This window comes from Panthera uncia, chromosome F2 (genome assembly GCF_023721935.1).
Source record: "Panthera uncia isolate 11264 chromosome F2, Puncia_PCG_1.0, whole genome shotgun sequence".
NCBI classification, from domain to species: Eukaryota; Metazoa; Chordata; class Mammalia; order Carnivora; family Felidae; genus Panthera; species Panthera uncia.
In genome coordinates this window covers 13,030,444-13,037,584 of record NC_064812.1, presented here as the reverse complement: position 1 = coordinate 13,037,584, position 7,141 = coordinate 13,030,444, and the positions used below count along the sequence as shown (strand labels likewise).

The following is a 7,141-nucleotide window of genomic DNA, read 5'->3' as shown; positions in this document are numbered from 1 at the left end:
GCCCGAGCGCGAGCCGCCGTGACGTCACGGGCCGCCCGCCAGCCCCGCGCTCCAGCGGGCAGAGCGCGTGCGGCCGCCGAGCACATGGGCCCGCGGGCCGGGCGGGCTCGGGGCGGCCTGGACCCGGACGGGCGGCGAGGGGCCGCGCGCGGGGACGGGCCCCGCCACCCCCCGGGCCCCCCGAGCGGATTTCCACGCCGAGAGGATGTTGGCAGCGCCGGCGACCTGCCGAGACGCGGCGGGATCCACCTTCCAGTAAGTTAGAATTTTGCCCTCTGCGTTTCTGGGAACTCGAAAGCCTTGGCCTGGCGGGTTGGGATGCGCAATGAGTAGTTAGTTGGACGGAGGGAAGGGGCTTTCGGATTCCCGTGTGTGCTTGTTAACCGTGTACTTTCCTCATCACCAGACTCAGAGTGGCGGTGAGTTTTGGGCGTTGGTGGGGGGGGTGGTGGTGGGAGGGGTGGGTGCAGGGGGAGACATCAGATGGCCCAGGCATGCATAGAGAGAATTCCGGTTTTGTGCACTTGATGGGAGGTGTATTGTTACCTAACACCTAAGAATAGACCTCCTCCAATCAGTACTGATTTGGGGTCGCAGATGTGGTTTGCAGGCCCCTTTTGAGAAACGAGAGATCTGTGAACCATAGGATGCTCCCTCCATCCTTGACCATCCTCCTCCCCCCCCCCCCCCCCCCCCCCAGATGATTTTCGAAACTGCTTTTTGAAACTTTCTCTGCGTTTGCCTCGCCTTTACAGATTTGTTGGGTGGCCCCACAGCCTTATCATGGTCATTCTTTTCGGATGGCTTGTTGGTTTAATTGTGTTTACCCTCCCCAGACTCACGCGCTCTTATTTTCGCCAGTGTTGGGGGTGGGTATTGACTTTCAGGAAGGGCAGCCATGAGGCTGCAAGAGTCCGGTGCCCGGATACACTGTGAATTTTCCTGATGCTCTGTAAGCGTGGAATATTCTTCTGTTCGCTGGAGCCCCTGACCCCTGGCCCTTCTAGAAGATGAGAGAAGAGAGGAAATCTCTTGTGAGGGCGTTTAGGGAGAAGAGGGTGAAGTTTTGGTTTTCCTTTCTGGCCTCAGGTTTTCCAAAGAGAGCCTGGCAACCCCCAGCGGCCCACTCCACCACCCTGAGTCCTGGCTCCCGGAGCTGTTTTGCTGCTGGAGCAAGCAAGCCCTGGAGAAACGTGGGTTTGTGTGTGTGCTGGGGGGGGGCGGGAGCCTTGAGGATGTGGGGACTGTATCTGCTCTGCTGTTAGTCATAGGATGTTGCAGACCTATTTTGCATACTGGCGTTGACAAGTTGAGGCTTGTTCACTTGACACAGTCCTGTGGTCACAGCCAATCTTTCTAAAACCCTAACCGGTGGAGAAGGTGGTTGTATGGATCTTCTGAACCCTGAGTGGGAACTTCCTGAAAGATTTATTAGGAGAGAAACCTTCCTGGAAGCAGCAGACGGACAAACAGAATCCCTGGCTGGGCAGAGCCTCGTGGCCTGGTCTCTGCTGTTGGAAGGGAGTCGCGTCTTAGAGGTGAGGACTGCCTCATGGTCTCGGCCGGTGGCAGACAGCCCGCCTGGAGTTCTGTGTGTGGGTCCGGTGATGGGAAGGTTGGGTGGGCCTGGTGCTGACCGTAATGCTGTGCCCACCGAACTCCTAGAGGGGATTTAGTATGTGGTCACATTGTTGTCGTGCCTGGTTAAGGGTGCTTTTTACTGTTGTCGTTGCTTTACCTACTTTTGAGTGCAGAATGTTGCATAAACCAGGCTTCTCTTGAAAAGTAGACGAAATCAGCCTCTTTTTTCCGATTTTCCTCTCTCTTCCTCCCTCTCCCCTCCCCCTCTCCCCCATGCTGTCTGGTGTGTGCTTTCTGTCCGTGGCTGGAGCTTTTTTGGGGTTGGAAAGAGGGAGTTCTTTTTCTCAGTTCTAAAATATCTGACCCCCCCCCCCCCCCTGGTCTCTGATCGCTGGTCAAAAACTCGGGTGAATTCTCACTGTCCACATCCAGTCAATCCCTTGTGTTTTGGGTGTTTTTTTCTGGAATGGCTGGCAGGCAGGCTGGCTGGGTTTGGAGCCTTCTGACTGCCTGAGATGGACATTTCTCTCACAGCTCAGCTAAAGAGTCTCCCGGGTGATAAGTAAGTCGTCCCCTACTTCATCTTTGCGTTTGTGTCCCTGAATTTAGTCAGACCAACCGTAAGCCATCCCTTTCCTGAGGAAGCCGAGCACCTTGGATAGTTGCTGGTCCATATTGTTTGTCGAGGTGGCCCTGGGTCTTGCCAAAGGCTGTACCTAAGTGTGCTTGCTCGAGGTCAGATGCTCTCCTGGGTACTTGGCCTTTTTATTTTGTATTCCCTTTCATAGGTGGCTGTAGACACATCACTCTCCTTGTTTTTGCTTTTGTTCTTGTTTTCGTTATTTTTCTTTCTCTCCTGACGCTGGTTTGTGATTTCTTTAAGAGACCAGGACTCCCTTGTTTATATATCCCGTGTCTGTAGGGGGACCCTGCTCCAAGGTGGGAACAGTGCAACAATCTGGAGTCATTTTGACCGTTGATGAGTCCCATTGACAGGCACTTCTACACTCTCCCTGCCTAGTAAACCTCAAAAATTCTGGGCCTTCCTGGAGAATATTGCTCAGATGGTCCTCTGATAACTGCCTCTTCTGTCTCTCATGTTTTTCCAAGTAATCTAAGGAATTAATAGCAGGAGTAATAATAACAATGATAGTAGTTCCTGTAATAACAGGAAACTGTATATCATGTCAAGCATGTTCTTTGCATTCTATGCCCCTTACAACCTCACCAGGCAATTATAATAAAATGTCTAGCCGTGATGGGGTTCTTATTGTGGGCCAGCCTCAGTTCTAAATGCTATAAATATATTATCTCCTTTAATCTCCCAGTAATCATATAAAATAGGATTATTATTATTATTGCCGTTATTTTGCAGATGAAGAACCCACAGCTCAGAGAAGTTTGAAAAGAGCTCCTCTGGTCACACAGCTGGGGCACAATGGAGCCATCAGGATTTGGCCCAGGGCCAGCTCCCGGAAGTTAGGGGGCAGTGAAATAAAAACCAAGCAAAAGATGCTTGTTGGCCTGGAGCAGAAGGACATAGGCAGGATAGAAACCCCAACATCTTACCCAAAGACACCCCTTCCTCTGGCTGCCTGCCTCTTTCGCTCTGGGGGAGCAGGCTGCTTATAGTGCAGCCAAGGAGCCAGTACGGCCTTTAGTGTCTGGAAGGCTCTGGCCCCAGGGTCTGGGGAACAAAGCCTCTGGGGTCCAGGCAGGAGCCTGAGACATGGTGCAGAATCCATGAGCATTTGCAAAGTGCCACATCCAGGCACCCTGCCTGGCTTTGTGACCAGCGTTCAATTACGATCAACATCCACAGCAGATGGGAGATAGGGTTCTTCTGGCCAGTGATCCCATCTTCCCCTCCCTCACACTCCCCGCAACTGTTCAGGGTCCCTGCTGTTACCCTGAGTGTGTGTAGCTCTTGTAGTCCCTGAACCTCCCCATATAGAGACTGTGGTGGGTAGAAACAATAACAGCGTGGGTCACAAAACGCAGGACTTCCATTCACGAGGCCGAAATTGTCTCGGCCAATTTTTTAACGGCTGGATTCTGAATTGCCTTTCCTTTATTTTCTCTTCCTCTTTTGGGGGGGGGGGAAGTGGGGGCATGGTGAAGGTATAGGGTGGTGTTTTGCTGGTGTCTGGTGGGTAGTCTGAGCCCCAGGATTCCTTGTTTACCTGCCTCTTTTTCCCTTGTTGACCCTGAGTAGCTTGAGAGTGGAGGGTGGAGTGAGTGGGGCCGGTGGTGTTCACCTGTCTGGTGGCTGCCACAGCCCTGGTACTTAGTTGAGTCGGGTGACTGTCAAGAACTGCTCTGTTTTCAGGGGCGCCTGGATGGCTCAGTCGGTTGAGCGTCTCTAGATTTCGGCTCAGGTCATGATGTCACAGTTCTTGAGTTTGAGCTCCGCATCAGGCTCCTGGCTGACAGTGCAGAGCCTGCTTGATATTCTCTCATTCTCTCTCTCTCTCAAAATAAATAAATAAACTTAAGGAAAAAAAAAAAAAGAACTGCTTTGTTTTCAAGGAAACAAGCAGCCCCCAGTCTGCAGTCGCTGTCTTAGCTATGAAACAGCCCCACATGGTGGGAAGTGAAGGGTTTGCCCCAAGGGAATGGACACTGAGGGCAGAGAAGGAAACCAAGCAGCAGCAGAAGGCATCTGGGGACATACAAGGGCTTGTGCAGACCAGGGTTACTTTGGGGCAAGGTGCTTCACCTCTGTAAGCCTCAGTTTCCTCATCTGTAAAATTGGGACGATAAAATACCAGCTTCACGGGCTGCTGTGCGGAGGAAGGAGTAGGGGATGGACAGCAGGTATCCAGCAGAATGTCTGGGCTCATAGTAAACCTTCAGTAAAAGTTCGCTAATATTACTGCTACAATTAATGGGTTTCATTACTTCCTGTGGCTGCCTGGAGTAGTGGTTTCTGAATACATTTTAATGTGTAAAGGGAACATTCTGGTTACACAGATGATGAGATGGCAGTGACTTCATTAGAGGTCTTTGCAAGCATCTGAGAGAAACGCTGGCTGTTAGGAGCAAGAAAGAGATAAGAGATCAGGGAATCTGCAGAAGCAGGTCTCAGAAAGGACAGGGATGGGGGGGGTGCCCCGCACCAGTGAGCCTGTCTTTGCAGGTTACTTGTCTCTGCTGCTCTGCAGGGAGAATGGGTTTTCCCTCCCAGGGATGGTGCAGAGCACTTAGCACAGAGGAAGTAAGCTCTTGAAGAAGACATAAGAGCAGTTGTTGTTATTTATTATTCTTTAGGTGTCCCTTTTCCTGGTAACTTTGTTACTCTGCTCAAGATCGATTGATCCGTTCATTCATCTCCTGAGGAATTGCTGTGGTTCTGTTCCAGCTGCGGGAGACAAATATCCCTGCCCTCCTATAGCTTCCTTTCTAGTCCAGACCACACAGTGGGGGCAGGGTGGTCCCCAGGGGGAGATGTGGAACACGGGGAGACAGGGGAGGCAAAAATTGCGCCCGCTGCAGTGCAAAGTGGCCCTGGCCCCACTGTCCTGTCAGGCGGAAGGTGCTTTGCACAAGGCCTGGCATGCGGTAGTTACTATGTAAGTGGTAGTTGCTATATTTATACTCTCCCATTTCCCCTCCTGAGATTTTCCTCCATGGTGCTTGTTATGGACTGAATGTTTGTGTCCTTCCAAAATTCCTGAGTTGAAATTCCAACCCCCGACGTGATGGTATTTGGAGGTGGGGCCTTTGAGAGGCAATTAGGGATAGATGAGGACTTTAGGGCAGGGTCCTCACGATGGGGTTAGAACCTTTGTAAGAAGATATCCCAGCCAGCTTTCTTCCTCTCTCTGCGTGAGGACATAGAAAGAAAGTGAATTTATAAGCCAGGAAAAGAGCTCTCCCCAGAAGCCAGTTTTGCCAGAATCATGATCTGGCTTCCAGAACTATGAGAAAGGAAATTTCTATCGTTTGAATTGCTCAGTCTATAGTATTCAGCCCGCACAAACTAGGACAATACTTATTACCCGATATACTGTATATCTGTCTTCTCTCACTAAATTGTAAATTCTGTAAGGCTGAGGGCTTACAACGCCTTCATTCCTTGTCTTTAATTCTGCAAATATGTAGCGTGTGCCTGCTCTGTGCCATGCACTGTTCCAGATGGTGGAGACGCGTAAAGGAACAATAGAAAGGGATTTCTGTCCATGTGGTGCTTGCGTTATAGCTAGGAGAGGCAGATAAGAAGCAGTAGACGTAATAAATAAGGACATTAATAGCGTTGTGGATGGTAACGTGTCCTCCGGGAGCAAAGTAGAGCAGGTGAGGGTCTGGAGGGCTGAGCTGGGCTGCGGTGTTGACCTGCCTGGTCAGGGCACGCGTGCTCCATCAAGAAGCAGACACTGGAGCAGCCTTGGAGGAGGTGAAGGAGGCTCGTCTAGAGGAGGGTGTTACGGGTCCCGGGGAGAGCCCGCGTAGAGGGCGAGGGCATCGGGGAGCCTGTGAGATGAAGGAGCACCAAGAAGAATGAACTGGAGTAGGGTGAGCCAGGGGGACAGAGGCGGAAGGGGGAGCCGGGCGGGGAGCGGTCCGCAGGCCTCTCAGAAGGCGTGGTCTTTTTCTTCTTTTTAATCGAGGTGTAATTGACCTATCCCGTTACCTTTGGCTCTGGTGTCATCCTGTTCATTCCGTGCCTTGTGTGTATCGTGACATGCACCACAACCAGTCTGGTTAACATCTGTCGCCTTGTGCTTGCCTTGGTAAAATGGGCCATTGAAGGGTTTTAGATGCAAACGGATTGGACGTGACTTAGCTTTTGGAGCGGTTGGTCTGGCTGCGGTGCACAGAAGGGCCGAAATCAGAGCCAGAAGCCAGGGCTCCAGGGGTGAACACGCAGGTATCTCAGGCGCTTGGTCCAGGCAGGTAGCGGTGGACACGGCTTTACAAGTAACGGGCTTCTGCACTGGTCGCTGCTGAGTCCCAAGCATCTGAAACTGCACCGTCTGTCCCGTGGGGTAGCCAGCAGCCTCACGTGGCCACTGAGCACTTGAAAGAAGCTGGTCTGAATGGAGATGTCATGTACGTGTAAACTTTCAAAGACTTCGTATCAAGACCGTAAAATATCCCATTAATGAATTCTTTAATGTTGATCGTATATTGAAATGATACTTTGGATATATTGGCTTAAGTACATTATGAAGATCAATTTCACCCGTTTCTTTTAACTTCTTAAAAATGTGGCCGGTAGAAAATGCGAAAGGGCAGGCGACTCACGTTCTGTTTCTGTCGGATAGGGAGGTTCTAGAACAGTGCCTGGGATGCAGTAGTCACACAGGGAAACGAGTGAGTGAGAGAGTGCGGGCACAGGGATGCTGCAGTGAATGAGAACCCAGCCCTGACTTGAAGAAGCTCCCAGGGCGGGAGAGAGAGGCAGATTGCTAAGAGGCAGCCGGGTGAGGGACTCTCCAGAGCCTCAATGACCAGGCAGAAGTGGGTTTAAGTGGGTCCTGCAAACTCTGGGCACTTTCCGAGGATTATAACCAAGGAGTACTTTTCCAAATTTTACACTTACAGAGAGAGAGAGACG

The 7,141-nt window shown here is 51.4% G+C and overlaps 1 long non-coding RNA gene across 7 annotated transcripts in view; it reads left to right on the top strand.

Annotated features, from left to right (window-relative positions):
* The first annotated feature begins 14 nt into the window (after window positions 1–14).
* Window positions 15–7,141, top strand: part of LOC125924408 (uncharacterized) — a 203,112-nt gene continuing 195,985 nt past the window's right edge. For 2 of the 7 annotated variants that reach the window (XR_007458398.1, XR_007458402.1), the window contains exon 1: window positions 16–255. This is a non-coding gene — a long non-coding RNA (uncharacterized LOC125924408). Of the gene's footprint in view, window positions 256–1,089; window positions 1,194–1,253; window positions 1,539–7,141 lie in introns of those variants that run through there. The other 5 variants (XR_007458401.1, XR_007458399.1, XR_007458403.1 and 2 more) reach the window with 5 other exon arrangements.